Source organism: Notamacropus eugenii, chromosome 1 (assembly GCF_028372415.1).
Source record: "Notamacropus eugenii isolate mMacEug1 chromosome 1, mMacEug1.pri_v2, whole genome shotgun sequence".
Classification (NCBI taxonomy): domain Eukaryota; kingdom Metazoa; phylum Chordata; class Mammalia; order Diprotodontia; family Macropodidae; genus Notamacropus; species Notamacropus eugenii.
The window spans coordinates 9,110,760-9,133,120 of NC_092872.1; the positions used below are offsets into that span (position 1 = coordinate 9,110,760).

At 41.4% G+C, this 22,361-nt stretch overlaps 1 long non-coding RNA gene across 2 annotated transcripts; it reads right to left on the minus strand.

Moving 5' to 3' along the window:
* Positions 1–1,494: 1,494 nt before the first annotated feature.
* On the minus strand, positions 1,495–22,357 carry LOC140533183 (uncharacterized). 2 transcript variants are annotated; one of them, XR_011976822.1, is made up of 3 exons: positions 8,291–22,228; positions 6,233–6,400; positions 1,495–3,628 (listed from the first exon to the last, which is right to left on the minus strand). It is a non-coding gene; the product is annotated as an uncharacterized lncRNA (long non-coding RNA). The 2 variants fall into 2 exon arrangements; XR_011976821.1 differs by having other exon boundaries at positions 6,233–22,357.
* Positions 22,358–22,361: the final 4 nt, after the last annotated feature.

The window sequence follows — 22,361 nt, forward strand, 5'->3', positions numbered from 1 at the left end:
GAAGAGCTGCTATCATGAGTATAAAACTCATTGTATGGAATTAGTTATCAAAAACTTTTTAAAGTTTATAGACACCCAGTTATACATAGGAGGACTTTTCAGACAGTCTAGATTCTAAGGCTGACCTTCCCATTCATCTCCTCTGAGATCCTGGGCTTAAAGGATCCACTTAAAGTCTCTGAGCCTCAGTTTCCTCATCTATGATGTGGGAATGATATCAATAATTCCTATTCCTAAGAAATTTTAAGGTTTACAAAGCACTTTTTGGGGGAAGGGTAGACCCAGAGGTGGAGGAAGTAGTACATTGTCCAATACAATCCAGAGGTGGCACTGACCCATTCACAGTACCCCAGCACTGGTACCCACTTTTCTCTCAGGATTGATTAAATCACCCTCAAGATAACATACTAGCAGGTCTCAAGGGTTTTCTCAAAGTGGAAAGATATACTCTTACTACTCACCACTCAAGCCCTTGAGCCCCGACCAGCTTGCTTCCTATTTACACAGTCACAATGACACCACTGACTCTTAGAAATGAAATATTTACCAAGGGATGAGGCAAAAGTAAAGACAGTGATAATGTTTGCTCAATAGAAGACAAAAGCAGAGATAATAATCTTCCCATAAACCAATATCCATAAGGGAAAATAGTCACATTCACAGAAGGCTAGAAAGGAAATAAATGAGTAAGGAAGGCCACGTATCCAGGGCAATACACAATTCTGGATGGCAGGCCTCGACTTCCTTGATCTTTTAGAGAACAACAAACACATATGTCATGTTCTAGGCAAAACCTCTTCTCTGCCATCCGTTTCCCTTCTGGTCTTCATAACTCTCTTGCTGGACAAAATGGTTTATTTGCTACTCTCCAGCAGTGAAGCAATAACACGTTGTTGTAGTACACAGTGATGCTTTATAGAGTGCTGAGAAAACATACTTTTCAAGTAAAGATAGATTAGCATGGCTCCAAATGGCAGCAAAACCTGTCTGCCCCACTCTTGAGATAGTGGGCAGTAAAGGGCATCACAGACATCCCAAGAAGTTTCCTCTCTCACATTGTTGATACTGTTGAAGACAAATTAGCCCAGCCAGCTTTTCACACAGCAGCAGGATTCAGCTCTCCCCTGTTGACCTAGCAGTTGTAAAGCTTATTGAGTACCATTTAGGTGACCCTGCCCTTGCTCCTGCCACTCTGCTCTCAGCTCTCAGAAAGGCAATATATCTCTTCCAATCAGCACCGTTCACAGCAAAAACATCTGCAGACTACGACTGTAAGTTTAACTTTACTTTGTCTCCTGTAAACAGTTTTTCTATCACATTATGTGTTTTCTGATCCTTATTCCTACTCACTCTTCTATTCTGTTTCTGCCTTCATCTGGTAGTCTCCTCTTCCTTTCACATCTATGTCTTCTAATGCCTCAATATAAAATCCATCTTTCAACAATCTATTGTCACAATTGAAATCTGGTAATAAAAGAAACTGAGGCAAAGAGATCCAAGCAAATCAATTTATTATCAATGGCTAGCAACAGGCTTGCCAATAAAGTGGGCACAAGGTCACCTCAGTTAGTACAAAGACCTTAGACCGAGTTTACAGATTTTTATACTCATAAACAAGGAACATGAATCCCAAAATGAGGAACATGGTATTGATTCACATAGGTATCTACACATTCTGATTTGCTGGGGTGTTTTGGAAATTTCCATTGCCATCATGGAAGCCTGTCTCATGTGACCATCCTTGATGAGACCAGGGAACTTCCATTGGAATGGGGGACTTCGACGGGTGAGCAATACTCAGGGTGTTACATTTGACCATGGAGCAACAAGGCTCTTAGAAATAAGGAACTTAACTTGTCAGAGACTTTTAATAGAAATGGGGGACTTAGTATGACAGCTGAGCTGCAGCAACTTACACAGAAACTGACACACGCTTTTACTCTGCTGTGATTTTAAGAATAAAATGTAGATGTAGTTAAAGAATGTGATTAAACATAAGTGATTGGTTGATAATTGATTAAAATTCCACAATTTCTTCCTTTGATTCTTGGGAAACATGTCTCCCATGAATTACCATCATCCAAAGACCTAAGTCTAGCCTAAACCTAAATCTACAGACTTAATCTCTATTAGCAGAAAGCCTGATCACAGAAGCAAAAAGCAGATTATTAAAAGTTACATAATTCAGCTTATTCTCATTCCTGGGGTGCATCATCTCTAACTAACATATCATCTCTAACTACCATAATGTCTCTAGGAACCAAAATGAAGCATGCTTTAGTACAACAATTAGCACAGAGTTGAACACTGGGAGGGAGAATGATAATGACAGCCAGTATTATAAAAAACCACTTAATGATCGTGACAAATATGTCACTCCCTTGAAACCAAGAAAATAGTGAGGCAAACCAAGGAGATACAACCAGGAGTCATTTTATTGCACATTTTCTTTCACTGACAATTTGTTGAGTATCTGAGTTGTATCCTGCACTAACTTCTCAACCTTGGCAGAAATATTCCTTATAGACTGAAATACTCTGTTTACGCCCAAACTTGGAAATATGATCCAAAAAACTCTCTCAACGTGGTTGGAGTGTTGTACCCCATTCTATACATTGGGGTTTATTTTGTATGTGTCTCTCCTTCTACGTGAATGCCCGCTAGACCTTTCACTAGACCCATTAAACCCACTGCAACCCCTGGCTGAAGGATTAGTTCTACATAAAGGGGAAAGGTGGCGAAATTCGTGCTCAGTGGATTTTTGTATAGGATGCTCCCCACAGAGTAGACCTCCTCCATGTGAATCTGGTATACAATCAAGGTTTCTTCCACCCTTACGGTCTGTGCTAAAGTGAGACTCTAACGTGGGTATTCTGGACTTTGATTGAGATAGCAGTCCTCCAAAGACAAAGGGTAGCATAGCTAAGATAATCAGAAAGTAGCCACAAGGGAGATTGGCAGATATCATAATGAGCCAAAAGAAAACAAGTGCTGCTACAGGTAGTGTGTGGAACAACCACCTCCCAAGGTTAGCTAATCTCCCAGAGTTAGAAGGCTGACCTTCCAAATTGATTGGGCTATAAATCGCAATGAGTAGCAAGACAGCAAGATAGAAAAGGGCCAGTTGTGGGTCCAGTTCTGTTCTGGCAATTCTATATATAATTACTCCAAAAATAAATGGAAAGGAATAAAGGAACCACTCACCCTGAAATCTTTGACCCTTTCTATTTTCAGATGTGTTTACTCTAGTGTGGAGGGCTGTTTGGGACAGTAACAATTACATGCAACCTAGGGCTATATTACTTTGTCAGTGCGAGGGGTTTTGAGGTTAGGGGTAGGTTTCACATATGAACAATATATCCAAGAGTCCTTTTCTCCAATTTTAATTGCAGTTCTGGTGATCAGGAGTACTTAGAAAGGGCTTTCCCAGCAGGCTGAGGTCCAACAGACTGTTGGAAGTTCTTGATACAGACTTATCCCCAGGGTGGAGATTGTGCAGCAAGCAGAACAAAGGTCCAGTCTATAACTGTAGCTCTTGCCTCGTGAAGTTCTTTCAGTCTATTTTGCAGTTCCCGTAGGTAAGAGGCAATAGATGTATCTCCTCCCAGATAAGATATATATATATATACTGGGGACAAAAGTTTTGCTTTAAAAGGGGGGGTAACCAAAAAGCATTTCATAAGGAGATATATATAATTCTCCCCCTTGGTTTGCTCCACAGATGTAACAAAGCAAGGGGAAGAACACCAGGCCATTTTAAGTGAGTCTTGAAGTATAACTTGGCAGTTAGAGCCTTAAACTCTTTATTCATGCACTCAACCTGGCGTAAGCTTTGAGGATGATAAAGGGTATGAACCTTGGAGGTAACTCCTGGAGTGAAGTAGATCTGAGAAAACACAGTGTCTGCAAAGCGGGACACCCCCCTCCCCAAACCAGGCCAAAACAGGAGCAGTCTCTTAGAGAAGAATTTTACTGACAAAGTCAAAAGTGGCCTTAGATCCAGGGAATGTTTCAACCCAACGTATAAGCTGGTAAACAATCACAAGGCAATATTTATAATGGCCAGCCTTTGGCAGGTTGATAAAATCAATTTGGAAGTGCTCAGGAGTATATGCTAAAGGGTGAACCCTGGATGCCATATTATGAAAGGCATAGTGGTTAAACACTTGGCATGTCAGGCCAGCAGCACAAATGTGGGCTGCAACAAGGGTGACACCAGGAGAAACCCAAGACCGCCTTAATGTGTCCACTATTCTCTGAGTGCCATTGTTGCATCTCTTATGAACAAAAAGACATATCCAGTGATAGAAGCTCTAAGGGAGAAGCAGCTTACCTTTCATAGTCAATCAGATCCCAAAGACCTGTTTAGCCTTATAGCTCTGCTTCTACTTGTCAAATTCTGCATCATTGTAGACCTGAGGCAAGGTTTTCATAGACAAGAGGCAGAGAAAAGTCTCCCTCCTTCCCCCGTCTTATTGTAGTGAGCTCAAATACATGAGTAGGACTATCCAAAGTGGCCTGTTCTGCTGCCTCATCAGCTCAGCAATTTCCTCAGGAGATAAGATCAGTGTCATTGGTGTGGGCAGAGCAGTGGACAATGGTTAGAGCCTTGGATAGTCAAATGGTATTTAAGAGTTCTTTGATGAAATCAGCATTATAGATGGTTTTACTGGCTGAGGTTAAAAATCCACATTGCAGCCACATCGTTCCAATAGCATGACAGACTCCAGAAGAATAGCATGAATCAGTGTAGATATTGGCACTTTTGTCAGCTGCAAGGTGACAGGCTTGAGTGAGGAGAAAGAGCTCAGCTGCCTGGGTGCTGAGATTGCAGTGAAGAGATGGCATCATGGTCAGAGGCCACAGTGGCACCTGTGTACCAACTGCCATCCCTCATAAAAGAGGAGCCATCAGTGTAGAAGATCAAATTGGGATTTAGTAGGGGAAATGAGTAAGGTCATTCAGCCAAATCCACTGTAGCAGAATAATCATGCAGAGGCTTACGTGAAGGTGGTAAATCAAGGAGTAAAGTTGCAGGATTGTGGATAGAACACCATTTGATAGTCACATTTTCCTTGCCCAACAAAGTTATCTTATACCTAGCAAGTGTTTGATCAGAAAAGGTTTGAGTGTGATGTCTTAGCAAAAAAGCCTCAACCTCACAGAGGCACTATATAAATGGGGAACCCAGAACAAGATCACATGCCTTTTCAGTCAACAGGGCAGTTGTACCGACTGCTCTCAAACAAGGAGCCTGCAGCCGCAGAATCTAGCTGGGCTGAATAAGATGCAACAGGGTGAAGAGGGGGCCTAAGCACTCTTGGAGGCCACTCCTTTATGCTTGTGCACAAAATGGGAAAAGGACTTACTGTAATCTGGGAGTCCAAGGGCTAGGGCTGAAAGTAAAGCCTTCTTCAGATTGGCAAGAGCAGTAAGATGTTCTGGCTTAAGCTGCAAGGGTTCTGGAACAGACTCATTAGTTAGGGCAGTTGAGGGCTTAGTGATCTCACTGAAAGATGGAATCCAGTGTCAGCAGTAACTCCCAACCTGTAAGATGGCACAAAGTTGTCTCTTCATCTTTAGAACTAACAGTTGCTGGACAGCTTATGTGCATTTTGGAGATATGGTACAAATGCCAGCAGACAGAATGAAGCCAAAAATGTTCAAGCTGGGAAAGACACCACTCACTGTACCTTTAACTAAGAGACTTTATAGTCTCTGCAGTGAAGCTTGAGAAAGAGGTGTCCACTGTCATTCTGACAAACATTAGCACTGGGTGATGCTAGTAGAAAGATCATCAACAAGCTGGGCCAGGGTGGAACCTTTGAATGTAATGGAAGCTAGATTTTACTTCAGAATTTGAAAGAACAAAGTAGCTCTCTACATCTCCTTATGGCAGAGGTATCCATGTCCATTGAGTCCTTTTCCAGGTAAAGGCAAACAGGTATTGGGAATCTGAGTGATTAGGAATACTAAAGAAAGTGAAGCATACATCTATCACTGTAAAACAGGTTGCCTTACAGAGAATAATGAAAACCATAGTAGCAGGGATAGGGACTACTGGGTGTCTAGATATAAGTATTAACCATGCATAAGTACTGTACAAAGTGATATACTGACTTGCCACATGGACATAGTTTAGGTTAATAGTCAGAATGGAAGTATTACAGGGGGATCTACAAAGCACAACGATGCTCCGATCTCTTAAAGGAGTTAAAAGTAGAAGTAATACCTTCAACAGCCTCCTTTGACGAAGGGCTTTAAGAAACGGATGGCAGGGACTCCTCCTTGGTGAGAACTGGAACTGGAATGGCAGTCTTTAACAGTCCAACATCTGAAGACAAAGTGGTCCAAAGATATTCAGGGATACCTGTCAGTATGGACGGTCCTTCAGGAGCCCCTTGAACCAATGGATATAATGGAGAGATAGATCATCCAGAAGACCAGAAAAGTGTAAAAAGGAGTCTTCTTCAGATGTTTATGGGAAATCAAGTAACATAGGGGGAAAGGAAAAGGGAGTCTTCAGGAAGAGAGAGAGAGGGAGAGAGGGAGGGAGGGAGGGAGGGAGAGAGAAAGGGAGAGAGGGAGGGAGGGAGGGAGGGAGGGAAAGGGAGAGGGAGAAAGGCAGTTTACAGAAAAAGTTTCTTTCTAAAAGGCTAACTGTGGAATCAGGCATAAGTAGGAAAGAATGTTCCACCAAAAGGGAGCTCACAACGATCATTTGAGGAGAGAGTAAGAATACATTTTGAGGGTCCCCAGAAACCCAACCATCCTTTGGGACCCAACAGAGTCGCAGTCATTAGCTGGCATTGTCATAAGAACCAGATATAGACTCCAGCATCTACAAGTCAACCACATAGAAAGCCATCTTGAGAGTGACATGGGATTTGTTAGTGTGGGGAAAGCGAAGACAGGGATGGCAGAGTCAAGAATGATCAACGCTGGTTTCATGCCTCTCAGTCCTGCCCTACCTCCTGCATATTCATACAGCCAACGTCTTTCACAGCATTCCACTGCCCTTAAATCATCTCTTGGGTTTGATTCCCCCAAGCATTTTATTGAAGCACCAGTTAGGAAGATGACCCCTTTGTGGCAATAGAAACATTCTCCTGGCTTCTGGAATCTCAGCAATGGAGGGAAGGATGGAGCTGACTGAGCTGACTGAAGGCAAAAATGGTTTGGAGTTCTTGCTTAGCTTTCTCCTTTTTCTCATCACTCTGTTCAATTTACTTATCCCTTCCTTCAAAAATGTTCTGGGCAATATCTTTAAGTTCACCTGTATTCTTTTCTTGTTACCCTGAGCAGTGTTTGTGAAAGTATTTGTGAATGTCTAGCTATTACTAACAAAAGTTGTAAAGTGGATCCAGTCCCATGTATTTCTCAGAACTTTTGCATAAACTCTCATAGAAGCTGTTGGGACTCTCATCCTTCTAAACAGTCTCCTGAAATTTCCTTCAGTTCTCAGAATGGGCAGCACAATTTTACATCCCTCTATTCAATACATCTCTAGCTTGTACGTAGCCTTGTATAACTGGTTGTTCTGTTAGGGTTCCAGTATGGGTCTTGTAGAGACTAATTAGGAAGATTTCTTAGAATAGCAAAGGCTGCTCCTGCCAGAACCCTGTAGGCTGTTTCTATAAGAGCTGTTTTTCTCCCAGGAGAGAGCAAGTTGTTCATTAAGTCTATAACTCTCCTCAGGTAGAATTACACTGTTTGAAAGTAGCCCAATAGCTCATAGGACCTTATCAAATGTGGAGGTGTTCTTTCCCCAGGTGGAGGGATCAGAGGTGTTGGTAGGATGGCAATTTCTAACAGGAACCAGGACTCCACTTGTTTGGTCTTGAACTAGTCTCTCTCGAAGAGGGCACATACCTGTAGGTGGATCCCTAGGAGATTCATAAAACATTAGGTTTCCCTGCAATAAGGGGGCAGAATAGATAGGAAGAGAGAAAGAGGGAGAGGGGGGTACCACCCATCAGAGAGGACCTCCCAGCAAAACCAATAGTTTATTTGGTAAGGACTACAAGAATTTCCTATAACCACTCTGTCTTCTTAATAGACAATAGTTGAAAATGCCAACTTGGAGACAAAACAATTCATCAGTGCAATCCCTAGCACTTCTAGACCAAATTTTACATAGCTTAATGATGTGTCCCTTCTTCATGTCTGTTTGAACAGGGAGTTTCTTTTCATCCCAGGATTTCATGAGTTTTTCTAAGGGAATTCCAGTGGGAATGCTGTTAGTACTTCCCATGGTTTTGCAATTTACTCCCCGTGAAGCAAGCCTTACCTTCTGGTAATTAAAGCTGTCTGTGTGCCACAGAAATTTTCCTCTTTGCTGCCACTTAAGGTCTGAACTGATCTCTACACCCTTAAAGAATCCAAAATCAAACCCAGAAGTATTTTGCCAAGTCCATGGACACTTCAGAGACCTCTCTCTCTACTTATAAAAGAGATTGTTCTATCTGTAAGAGAAAACTTTTTGCTCTCCAGAGGGCTTGGTCCTCCTCTAGCTGTGGGAGAAGTTGTTCTACCCATAACAAAGATTATCCCAGCTGTATAAGGGTTGGTTCAATCTGCTCTACCACTTGTAAGTTAGAATCAGAATTTGTGATTCAGAACAGGCTGCAAATGTGACAGTCAATTAAGCATAGTGAACAGATTTGACAAAGTTCCTGTTATTGGGAGGAGTCGAAGCTCTACCCCTCTGCTGAGACACATACAACTACATGTGAAAACAAGACTTGAAACATAACATCAAGAAAACCAGAAAAAAATATTTAGACAGAGACATAGAAAACCTATGGCCAACAGGGAAGCTAGCTGGAGCCAATTCCCTGCCAGCTTACACAGAAACTCATACACACTTCTTAATCTACAATTAATAAGAATCAAACTATATGTAATTAAGGAATGTGATTAATCAATAATATTTTGCATTATAAAGTTATCTCACAATCCCAAAATAATTATTTGATTAATAACTTCTTAGATATAACTTTTAAAACTCTAAAAAGCCATATGTATATAACCTGAGTCCCAAAGCCCATTGATCTAGGACTCTTTCCTCACTGGTAGAGATCAATATCCTGTGCCCATGGTGGGTAGAGTTGTTGGAGGTCAGGGAGTAGAAAGGAAAGAACTAGTCTCTTCCACTCTCGTGTGTTTCTTCTAGTTCTTCAGTCTCTCCAACTTCTTGGGTCCCTTCAAGCTCAAGACTTTCTTTGGACTCTTCAGTCTCTTTGGATTTGGGGTATTTCATCCTTGGAGCTTCAAGAGAGATGATGAACAAAGGCAGCCTCACTTCTGTTGCTGAAGGAAAAATAAGATTCTGGGAAGAAACTGGCATGAGAGGAGCTGGAAGTCTCCATCATGTCCTACTCCAGATTGCTACTCTAGAGACTTTGAGGAATTTCCCCTTGGATGAGTTCTAGGACTCTCTCATAGTTGAGCTGAGTTATCTTACTCCCAGTGGGAGAGCTCCTTCACTAAGATATCCACTGACTTGGATAAAAGGGATTATTTGCTACCTAATAGGTGTGTTCATTGCAGAACTAGTATTTCGAAGGAAAGGATATAAAGTTTGGAGGTCCACTTTTCCTCCAATTAGTGGAAGCCATCAGAAGTTTAGCTTGAACCTGAAAGTCACATCCCCTAGGCTAATAATATTTAGGGGAATATTTATAATTTATAGATTTTATTTAATTATATATTATATTAGAATTAGAATTTATAATTCTAGCCTGGTGTCCCTCTCTCCAAGGAAAGCAGAGTGACCAAGTTTTTGACCCCAAGCTCCTGCTTCCCTGTTGGCAGGAAGTAAAGTCTCTCTTAGAGAAGAGTAGAGGGAGAGGAGACTAAATATGTCTCTTTTGCCTCCCTTCAAGCCACACATAACAACACCCCCATGCTACATGTAAATGAGTTGATGGGTCACAATGGCTGCTTACTGGAAAATCAGTTTCCTTCCCACCCCTCCAGAAAACCAGTTCTCCTAGTACATTCATCTGGTCCTCAGAACAGACTGTTACTCTTCAAGCTTTTTTACCTGAGGGTTTGTGATTATTTCCAAGCTGATTTTATAGTGCTATTTATAATTGTCCTTTTTCTGCCTCTTTCAGCAAACAAAATGTCTACCTGAGAAATAGACAGTATCCAATACTTGCATGTACCATTTCTCTGATCTCACAGGGTTTGAGACATTCTCTGTTTTCTGTCCTGTACCAAGCTCTCGTGGTAAATTCATTGCTGGATTGTGAGATGTGACTTCCTTTCCTCACATTCATTAGCTTATTAAAAAATGATTACCCTGATATACAGGGGATAATAATGATTATAGTAATAGTTGTAGCTCCCAACTCTAAGGACTTCCTCAAGGAAGAGAGTAAGAAAAGAGGTACCCAATATAAAATATGAATCAGATATGAGCTGATAGAAGATTCTTATATAAAAAGAAATGCTAAAGAATTACAGCGTATATTAGCCGAAGTAATAGGATTCTGTAACAACTTATAACTAAAGTTACAATTAGCTAGGAGGAAAAACTTTTATTAGTGTAGTTTGCAGGACTGCTAATCAGTCATTTTACTTTCACCTCAGCTGGGAGCTCTCTGATCAAACAGGTAAACTGGGATCAATCTTTCTGTTTGTTAACATCTCCAGTGTCTATAATCAGTGCATGCAAGTAAACATCTATACAAGTGAAGATGAGGTGAGGGGAACAGCTGTCACTTGAACCTCATACTCAGATGAACTGGTTATGTACAAAAATATCTTTTACTCAATAGGGAGATAGGAGGGAAAAGGGAAAAAGCAGAATCAGAAGAAAGGTACATTAAGCAAAAATGAGTCTTAAGCAAAACAGACTCCAATAAAGACATACAAAAATAGTTACAGCATATTTAAGGTGTCAAAGACTGGGAATCTGTGGGACTTCTTATCAACTGAGGAACAGCTGAGCAAGTTATGGAATATAAATGTGATATAATACTATTGTGCTATAAGAAAATTTGAAGGGAATAGTTTGAGAGAAACCTGGGAAGAGTTACCATAAACTGATACAGAATGAAATGAACAGAACCAGAAGAATAATTTGTATGACACCATTGTAAAGATAAGGAACTTTGAAAAAATGAGCAACTCTGATAATGTAATGACCAACCACAATACCAGAGGACTAATAATGAAACGTGTTCTTCGCCACATCATAAGAAGGTAAAAAAAAAAAACTTAAAGTGCAGAATGAGACTTTTTTTTTGACATGGTCAATGCAGAAATTTTTTCTTATTTGACTACATATTTGTAAAAGGGTTTTTTTTTCCTTTGGTTCTCATCGGGGGAGAAGAGGTAAGAGAAAAGGTGGATTTTTGCTGATTAAAAAATACATATAAGTACACATATATATACATATGTACATAAATATTATAAGTATGTGTTTATATACTCATGCACAGAACAGAAATTGAACAAGATAATTAACAAAATATTTCTATTCTTGTGTGACCTCTTCTCCTAGGTATTTAAAAATATCTTTTGTTGGGTTTTTTTTCTCCCATATCTGTTACCACCCAGAAACCCACTATTCCTACTCCACTTACCTAAGTAGAAACCTTCCCTGATGTAATCTGGTTTCCAACCAAGCCTGTTTTGTGTGCTGTTACATATTCAGGAGTGATTCCTGATTGATAAGCAGAAGGCTGAACGTAATGTTTCTCATCTGTGTGATGGATTTACTGATTTGGTCTCAGAATTTCTTTGAAGAGAGGCCCATGGACAGAGGGTACTTCAGGCTAAGGGGAAAGACTTATAAATAGCAGACATGCATGGGAAGTTGTCCTCCTGTCTCTGGATGGTCTTAAACCAGATACTACCAGAATAGACCTCCTCTGGGTAAGATTGTCCTTTCTATTCTACCTTGAGCTGAGTTTCCACCTGAGTTTTCAGACATAAAGCTCATTTACCCATGCATATTCTATGGTAAATTTGAATCTGTTTAATTCTTTTATTGTTTGCATGAAGTAAAGAGTTTATTCCCTATTTGTAACAGCCTTGTGAATATCCATCGCATGATGGGAAGGAGTTAACACAGAGAAATAAATGCTACCTTTCCCTTAAGAGCAAGCAGGGAAGTTGCTTTCTTTATGAACCCAGAGTCATACTCCTATGCTAGATAAATATTTGAGATGTAGGATAAATACAACTGAGGTATAAGATAAATACAATTACATGTTGATGCTCCTCTCAGAGACTGGGGAAAAGAGCACCCAGCCTCAGCAAAACTCCAGGGCCTAATTCTCTTCATCCTTTCTCCCAACCTAGCGTGCTGGTGGTACAAGCACCACCTCTAGCTCCCTTTCCTGCAGAGGTGGGCTAGACTTCAGATCAAAGCTATCCATGTCATCCACAAGCCAAAGTACATGCATTTAGACAACCTATGTGGACATACATATCTTACATGAGTAATAAACATGCATTGTCAACCATTACTAAGTTCATTTGTAGAAAGATGACAAAATTAGTCTAAATATGAGAGTTTATTTCTCTCACAGCTTGTGAAACATGCATATAGAGATACACATGGAAGCTTACTGTAAGACAATGAATGCAAAGATGGACAGACAAAGCAGACCTTATATCTTCAGAGCAATTCCCTCTTACCCTTTCCTCCCTTCCTGGCTCAGGATGCTTATGTCAGCCAGAATTGTAGGCTGCATATATGACATGAGAAAGGAATTTCTTAAGTGAACGGGTTGCAAATACAATAAAATAGAAGAATGTCAAAATGTCAATTGAAATTATAGATCTAGGATATGTTTCCTTTTACCACTAACATGCCATAACACAGTATATGTCCATAAAATACTTAAGATAAGAAAAGTCCCATTATTCAAGATAGCATCTGCTCGAGGCACCTTGTCCTTGGTAGTCATGAGCAGAGGAGTACTCTGGTCAGCTTTATCTGGCCTTATAGTGTTGACACAGGAAAGGGCATTTTGAGTTCACTCAGAGAGCCAGGCATGTCCATTATGCCAGAGCATTGCAAAACATTATGGTAGATTGAGTTCAGAGTGGGTCACAATGCCTCTCCTGACTAACCAATTCAGGTTTTACACCTTCCTCAGATCTTGGGGGTTCAAAATGGTTTGGGGAAGGCAGCATAGTACAACAGAACAAATAAAAATACCAGTCATGTCTCAAAATACATTTGTAGTTGTAGTGAGATAGGGATGGAGAGCAAGGGTTCTTCCACCATTTGTATTTTCCCTGCTTTCGCCCTATTACTGACTCATAGTCCAGATGGCTTTTCTGGTATAAAACCTTCTCCTCTGCTCTGGGAAGGGTGGACGTGAACTCTGTAATGCTTGTACTAACTGATAAAATGTGCTAGAGCTTCCCTTTTTCACAGGGGAACCAGACAATGGAGTAGCGCAACAACCAGCCAATCAGGAGGACTTCTGATGTCCAAGGTTGCTTGACATACCAGTAATTCTTTGCAAAGTCAGCTTTATCTGCAGCTGCTAAAAACCGTTCTCGACCAACTCAGAAAGAAAAGCAAACATCTTGCTTTCTGACTTATCGAAATAGTAACAATCCTCCTACTTCCTGATTTATTGTATTGACAGCTATCTTCTCCCTAGACCCCTACTTCCTGCCTGACTTCCCAAGTTACTGTGCTTCTCCCTTAACCCTGACTTAGCCATAAATACCTCAAATACGTATAAATACTTCACCCTTTCCCATTCTCCTTTGCGTAGATGAGAACACTGTCTTACTGCTCCAGCTTGCAAGTTTCTCCTTCTCAGGCAATAAATAAATGCAGTTATAATCTTTGTAAACTGTGATTGGACTCTGGTTGATTCCATGTCCCCCTTTTGGATCTGCAGTTTCTTCTGCTTTAGCAGCTCACAGAGATTTTTAACAGAAGTTAGATAGAAGGCTGTGTAATTCTATCTTTAAAAAAATCTCTGAGCCTTGTGACAGACCCAGGTCTCTTACGTAATGTATCATTGTCAGATCTCTCTCCTCCCTTGGGGCTGCTCTCTCCCTCCCCAATTACCCTCTTATTTTCAATGATTACATCTAGACTAGCCAAGATCTGTGGTTAACACTGTTTATAAAAACAAAACAAACATTTAAAACAAAGAAAAGGAAACAGTTTCCCATGTCAGGCTTTCCGGAGGGAGCCCAGGGGAATAAAGAGATACAAAAGTACCTTAGGGTCTATGGCCAAAGCAGATATCGATAATCAATACCACAGCATCTATCCTGACACTTTGTGTGCCCTGTTAAACTACACCTTCTTTAGGAAGTCATGGATGATCTTTGTGGCGGGTACATCTGTTCTCTTTTCAACTCGCTTAGCTCCATGCAGCTTCTCATGCCATATTTTCAAACTTTTTCCAATGTATTGTTCAGTTTTTCTCTTTTTTTTCCTTAAAAACATTCCTGTTTATATGAGTTTCTAAGGGGAAAGGAGACAGTCTCTGGAAAAATTTTGGTGGTGTTAAAAAAAAGAGCTACCAATAAAAATTTATGTTAAAAATATACTTATCTCTTACCATGTTATATTTTCCCCAATAGAATACAAGCTTCTTGAGGGGAGGGGCTTCTTTGGAGCAGGAGGGGGGGACTATCAGAGTTTTGGCATCAGTGAATATTTGTTAAAGACGTAGGGATAGACACAATCCCTACCTTCAGACATGTGAAGGGTTGTCATATGGTCCGAAAGACCAAAACTTGGATCAATAGGAGTAATGTTGCAGAGGCAGATTTCACCTCAATATAAGGAAATACTCAAAATGGCAAGAGCTGCTCAAAAAGTGATTGGACTTCTTCAGCATGTGTGTTGCCCTTCACTACAGGTCTTCAAGAAGAACCTCAATGACGACAACTGGTTCTAGTGGGAATTGGCCTTGAGAGGTTGATGAGGTTCCTTCCAGCTCTGACTGTGGTTCTCTAGTGGTCCCAAGCTGCTGTGTCTGAGTACTCCCCAAGTAATGGTTGTCCCTATGAAGCACCTTCCTGCACCCCTAAATGAAAGGAAGGATGGATGGAGGGATCAAATCTGCTAGTGACAACAGACTGCTCTATGAAGTCAGATGAATGAAATATTGAAAAGATGAAGGGCAATTGTCACTTAGGGATATAAGACCAGAGGTCTAAACCAGCCCACCTAAGCATCTCAGCTACTCGTTGGAAGAATTATTCATGACTCTAAGAAATGAGATTGACAATCCTATCTCCTGCTTCTGGCCTTCCCTTCCAGTGCTCCAGCCTCTCTCCCATTAACAATCAGAGAGTTGTTGTTTGTCCTTCATTTTAGAAGAGGACCAATGACATAACAGGGTACCGTCTTCATTCCTGCCTCAATTGGATTTGTGAGGCTAAGTTGCACAAAGTCATCAGCCTCATTCTCTCTTCCAGAGAAGTGGCAAAACAAAAGTTAAGATGATTGGTGACAACCTGGGATTCAGTGGATGATGTTGGTGTCTTCAACATCTGACCAAGTTCTAAGTACTCCACAGAACCTGCTTCAGCAGTTCTTAGGCTATTGGAATAAATTATTCTCATCTGCCCATCCCCTAGGAGAGGTCTTCACATGCTTAGGGTAGACACTGTGCTAACTGACTGACAGATCTAAGACCTATTGGTTACCCTCAGCCTGATTTAACCTGTCTGCCAAGATAGTTTACTGAGGTGTGGCCAAAGCACATGCTACAGCTTCTCGGAGCTCCAGGTGAGAGTTGAGTGTCAGATAGACAGCAAAGGAAGACCAGCATCCCTGAAAAGGGCTTGGCAAGGTCTCACACCAGAGGAGTTAGTCATCCTTGAATACCTCATACACCCCAACTAATGAGAGAGTAGTACTGCTGACTCCATTCGCTTCCTCTGTCTCTCACTGGAGAATCAAGTTGGCCAGAGACATCCACAGATAGGTCTCTTGGTGACTATTGGCACCCTAGAAAAAAAGAGGTGGAGGCCTGGAGTCCTGATAGCCTTAAATGATGTGACACACACCTTTGGGAGACTGTGTAACTTTCTGCCCACCTACTAATACAACTTCCACTAAGTTCTGCAGAGATCTTATGAAACCCTTGAAATCCATTGCTATTAGATATCAATGCCTTAGTTCTCACCAACAGTCGTCCTTGGATGAGCAGCCCTCTCAAAGGCTCAGCAAGTCCTTACATCAGAGATGTCAGTCCTCCCTGAACACCTCATACACCCCTCTGCTCTGGTAAGGAAAACGGAAAGGCCCTGATGTGCAACTTCAGTTGTGTAGCTGGTGTATGATATAGGAATAAGACTGGAGAAATGTGGTTGAATGGATTTTTACCAAGAAAATCATAGAGTTGTATATGACTGACACAACCAAACAATAAAAACTAGTTAAATCTAAATAATTGATTTAAACTAAAAATCATAGTAAAAAATCTTTAGAAAGACAAGCCCTGACCCCTCAAGGCTAACCCTAGAGCCTTGAAGAGAGGTAGTCGTCATATTCTAGGGATGTGATTCCTTATTATGAGTTGGAATGACAGCTCCAGAGCTCTTCTCTGGGCTCAGTTTCCCACAAACACCTATATCTGGGCCTCTGGTGGTTCCCTCTTCTGGACTTTTGAAGCTCACAATGTCACAGCCTAGTCTGTTATGAATCCAGTACTCCCTCACTTATGAAAGAAAAAAATAGACACTAACTACACAAGCATGAGCGGGGCCACAACTTCATGTTGATTTGAGTGAGAATAGGGCAATCATGCTAGTTCTCTCTCTCTCTAGCTGGACCCGTACAAAAAATTCTTTGCCTACATAGTTGAACACAGCATAACAGAAACCTGATATAAGTTCAATTATTGGCAAGTGAACACAAAAGTCATCTTGTACCTGCCCATGCTCTGAATTCCATGAGGGATTACATCATACTTAGCACGCTATATGTTCTCATAAAAGCTGGGCACTCACTGGCCATTCTCCTGTTACATATAGATGCAAAAAGGCTAAGCGGTTTGTCACGGGGACTTAATAAGAATTTGAACTAATATTAAAAATGAATAGGGGCTGGGTAACGTCCTTCTTTTCCCAGTAGCTGCTCTGCTTGGTTTCCACTTCTAAAAATCACAGTTCCCCCCAGGATAAGTTTATCACCAGGAATCTCAATAGCTTCGGTTCTGATGTTCAACATCTCAGTACCAATGCATTCTGGGCCATGACCAGTCAGGATCTTTGTCCTGCCATTGGACTTTCATGACTCATTGAAGAGAAAGGGTCTGCCTCACTTAAATTCAATTCATACTATCTATCTAACTATATCTATATCTATATATGAAATACATCAATACATTAAAATCAGAAAGAAACTACATTTTAATTTGGTTGGGGTTGCACTCAGGAGTGCTGTGGGCTAACCACGTTAGACACCTCTGTTTTGAAAGACAAAAAAGAATAGGCTTACAACCAAGAATAACTCTCCCTTAAAATAAGTCCTCCTAACTCCAGATTCAGAACTCTATCCACTCTGTCACTAGCTGCCTCAGTAATTTGGAAACAATTTGGAACTTTGCCCAAAATGTTACCAAACTTTTCATACCCTTTTACTGAAGCTATCATTACCAGGCATATACTCCAAAGAGAGAAAAGAAGAAAAAAGACTTGTATATGCAAAACTATTTATAGCAGCTTTTTTGTGGTGGCAAAGACCTAGAAACAAAGAGGGGGCACTCATCAGTTGGGGGATGGCTGAATAAATCATAGTATATGAACATAAAGGAATACTGAAATAAGAAAGGGAGTAGTTTCAGAGAAATCTGGGCAGATGAGTATGAGCTGATACAAAAGAAAGTGAGCAGAATCTGTACAATAGCATTATAAAGAAAAGCAACTTTGAAAGACTGTAGAAGTCTATGATTAATTCAATGATCAACCAGGATTCCAGAGGAACCATGATGAGACATGCTACCCCCCTCCTCAAGAGAGGTGACAGACTTAGTGTGCAGCTTGAGACATAGTTTTTGGAGCTGTCCAATGTGAGTTTGTTTTGCTTTATGTATATTAGCTAAAAGGTGTTTTTCCTTTCAATGTGGGATGGGGGTAAGAAAACAGACTTATGTTAACTTTAAAAAAATCAATTAAAAATGAAAAACTAGCTGGCTGACCCTTACTTATGAATGGAGAAGCCCACTGAAGCTGAAGACCATCAGATTATATCAGTGAGCAGCAAAATAGATTTGTCAGCAATCATTAAGAGCTGTTTACATGTCAGCCACTGTCCTAAGTGCTAGGAATTTCTTAGACAGACAAAATTACAATCCTTGTTCTCAAGGAGCTCACGTTCTAATTTGAGAAATAAGATGTAAGCAATTATGTACACAGAAAGGATATACAGAATAGAGGGAAGGTAATCTTAGATGGAAGGCCTTAGCATTGGGGTGGATCAGAAAAGGCTGTTCCTGCGGAAGGCTGGATCCAAGCTGAATAGTGAAGGAAGCCAGCGATCAGAGGAGAGGCATGGGGAAGAGTCATTGAACAGGCATGGAGTCACAAGACAGATAATGTCAGAATCAAGGAACAGCAAGAAGATTGAGGTGACTAGAAAGGTAGTAAAGAACCAGGTTGGGAAGGACTTCAAAAGCTAGAGAACTCTGCAAAGAACAACGCTGGTGGCAGTGCCCTGCAGAGATGAATGTGGCAAAAAGACTAAAGTAGTGGAAAACCACAGCTCAATGGGGACATCAATATTTCTGATTACAACTTCAGAGGCCAATGGCAGGCACCTTAGGAGTCATCTAGTCCAATCTTATAGAGAAACTGAGCCCCAGAATAGGTGTTTCATATATAGAGATGAACCTGGTTTACCACTTGCTCGAGGTAGCCTCCTCAGTATGGTGTTTTCTGGCCATCTTCTTCATCCCTTTCCAATTGGGACATTTTATTCTACTCCTCAGTCCCTACCTCTGATAAGTAAACTTTTTGCCTTATCTTGTTTGCAATCAAGCCTCCACAGAACTTCCCAGCATTCTAACCAAGCCTCTTATCCCCAGCTACTCCCCAACAGACAGTCTTCCAGCTCCCCTTTAAATGTCATATTACTCCATCAGGATATAATAAATCATTGTTGTTGTTTGTCCTTTGTGCTCAGAGGGCCAAAATAATATCACAGTGTTGGGTCTATGTGTAGTGTAACCAGCTGTGGCAGATTATACCAATATAAGCTCAGAAGACTCTACCTTCAGCCACAAATAGTCTGTAAAACCACTTGGGAAGGAGATGTCTCTAAATTTGTGCATCTCATGTTTCTTTTGAGCTACTGCAATTTTGTTTTGTTCATAGAGCACACCTTCTTTGATGCAGGCACATCATGCTGCATGATCCTGGGATGAGCCAGTGTCTCCCATGGTTCACCATCAATTCCAAAGTTCTTCAGACAGATCTTGAGAGTGTCCTTGTAACATTACTCCTGATGATCATGTGAGCACCGGCCTTCTGCAAGTTCTCCATAAAATAGTCTTTTAGGCAAAGTGCATTTGGCATTCGAACAACATGGCCAGCCCACTGGAGTTGTGCTCTCTACAGTAGAGTCTCAATGCTTGGCAGCTGAGCTCAAGAAAGGACCTCAGTGTCCAGTACCTTATCTTGCCAGGTGATCTTTAAAATCTTCCTAAGACAATTCAGTTGGAAGTGGTTCAATTTTCTGGCATGGCACTGATAAACTGTCCAGGTTTCACAGGCATACAACAATGAGTTCAGCATAATGGCTCTGTAGACCTTCTGTTTGGTTGGCAGCTTAATACCTCTTCTCTCCCACACATTTCAAAAGGCTCCTAAAAGCTGAGCTGGCTCTGGCAATTTGTTCATCAACCTCATGATCTATCTATATATTCCTGAAATGCATACTGCCAAGGTAAGTGAACTTATCCACAGCATTCAAAATTCCTTCATTTGCTTTAACTGATGGTTCCATGTATATATAGATGGTGCAGTGCTGACTGATGGAAAGCTCTATTTTCTTGGTGTTGCCAGGCCAAAATTAGCAAAAACAGCAGAGAATTAATTCACATTTTGTTGCATCTTAGCTACAGAAGCTATACTGAGTGCACGATCATCTGCAAGTAAAAAGTCATGTAGCCACTCTCCCTGCACTTTGGTCTTGGCTTGTAGACTTATCAAGTTAAATAATTTCGTGTCAGGGTGATAGTTGACCTTAATGCTGTTTTCATCATCACTGAAGGCCACTGACAACATTGCTGAAAACGTCACGCTAAAAAGCATGAGCGCAAGCATCCACGTTTGGTATCTACCTGCCCCCCAGCCGTTCCCACCTGTGGTTCCAAGAAGCTGTAGCATGTACAATGGCCACACCCTTGTGTGGTAAAAATCATCTTGGCAGACAGACTAAACCAGGCTGAGGGTAACAAAAGGGCCTCAGATCCATAGGTGAGTTGGGGGGGTGTCTACCCCAAGCATGTGAAGAATTCCCCAGCAGAACAGGCAGATATGAATATTTTGTTTCAATGGACCATGCAGGTAGCAGAAAGCAGGCACTGTGGAGTGCTTAGAACCTGCACAACTCCGCCTCACTTAACTCCAATTTATCCACAAGTCAAAAAGCATCACCCATACCATTTTACTATTATACTATTGCATAATTTTTATTAGTTTACTATTCAATAATTTTAGCATTTTATTTTACTATTCAAATATTTTGCTATTTTACTATCTTACTATTTTACCTACCTCAAAATCCTGTGGTGAGAGGCTAGTAACAAAAACAGGAGGTATGGATACACTAAGAGGTGTAGTGACAGCTCTTAACACAGGTGGCCCAGGCCATACAGTCCTGTTCTCACTAGACTGAAGCAGCAGTGAGATCAGCAGCCCCCTGGGTGTATGAACAGCCTTCTTATGGACTGCACTGCTCCCCTCTAGGCATGAGGAAGGGGCTACAAAAGATGCCCTAAAAATTATCTACTTCACCTAACCCTGGCCTGCTTATCTCTGCAGGTGGGGGTTCCACTCTAGGGCTGAAACACAAAAACATGTATAAAAACTCTTGCAAAGATGATTCCACTCACCATTGGTACATAGAACATGTGTAAACTTACAGACCACAAGAAATCCAGTAGACCAGAAGACAAGCAGCTCTTGTTGCAAGACAACTCAGCAGGTACTGCATCCAAACGATAGCCCTGTGGGACACAGAGCTAGCAAATGAAGGCCAGTGGGAGACGGATAACATTTTTCTGGAGGGGTTTCAGTGATGGGGATGACTATGAAATTGATATAGGTTTTCTAATCAAATCTAATCTGGTTAACAAGCTTCTATGCCTCCCAAAAGGAGTGAATGACAGACATTGGCCAACCTAATTGCTAGTTGCAGGAAAGTAACATACCACCATTATCAGTGTGTAAGCTCTCACCATGAAAACTCTGATGAGGTCAAAGAAAAATATTATTTTTGAGGAGACCCTCATCATTAAGGTGCTGAGAGAGGACAAGCCTGTAATGCTGGGTGACTTTAATGCCAGCTTTGGCACAAACTAATAAATCCTTTAACACTTATCAAGCACCTATTTATCAGATACTGCTATAACCTCTTTGAGGTGGAGAAGAATGTCCCTTGCTTGTACGGATATAAAATGCATGTCGCTTTTTATAAATAGCACAAACAGCATTTTGTATAAACAGTACATTGTCTATTGTATAAATGCTATATATCCATGGTCTTGAAACCAAATAATTCCCTCCTTCCTGTTGACTACTTGGAATAGGACGACGACATTGGCACCCTCACACACAAAGGCCTTGTTTGCTGTGAGAATTCAGTGAGATGTGTATAGAATGCTTTATAAACCCCAAAGCACCATAGTAACTAACTGGCAGCCCCTCGGAAAGAACGCTAACGATGACGTCAGACCACCGGGGCTCAATCCTTTCCCCAACAACTACGGACGAGCAGGACCAGATGAGGTCAGTTCCAGTGAGGAAAGTGCTTCCAAACCTAGGTCTACTCGTAATAGCCGGCTTCCACGTGGGCTCCATGTTTCTCCTCAAAAGGAGGACCCTTCCTTGCAGGACGGGCTTCACAGCATGGCTGCGGGGGAAGGGTCCAGGAACTCTTAAAGACCTATTAGAGAAGGAGGCGCCCGGATCATCCTCGTTTTTACAAACCCACCGCGCCAGGCCACACCTCCTGAGGTCCAGCAGGGATAGGCTGGAGAAAGGCTCCTCCCCCGCCCCGCCCCCTCCGCCTCTTCTCGAAGATTACAGGCCATTTCAGTCAGATAAGGCCACGCCCCTTCCCTTCGCCGCCCAATGAAATGTCTGTTTCCAGCTCCAGACCCGCCAGAGGTTCCGCCCACAGGGCT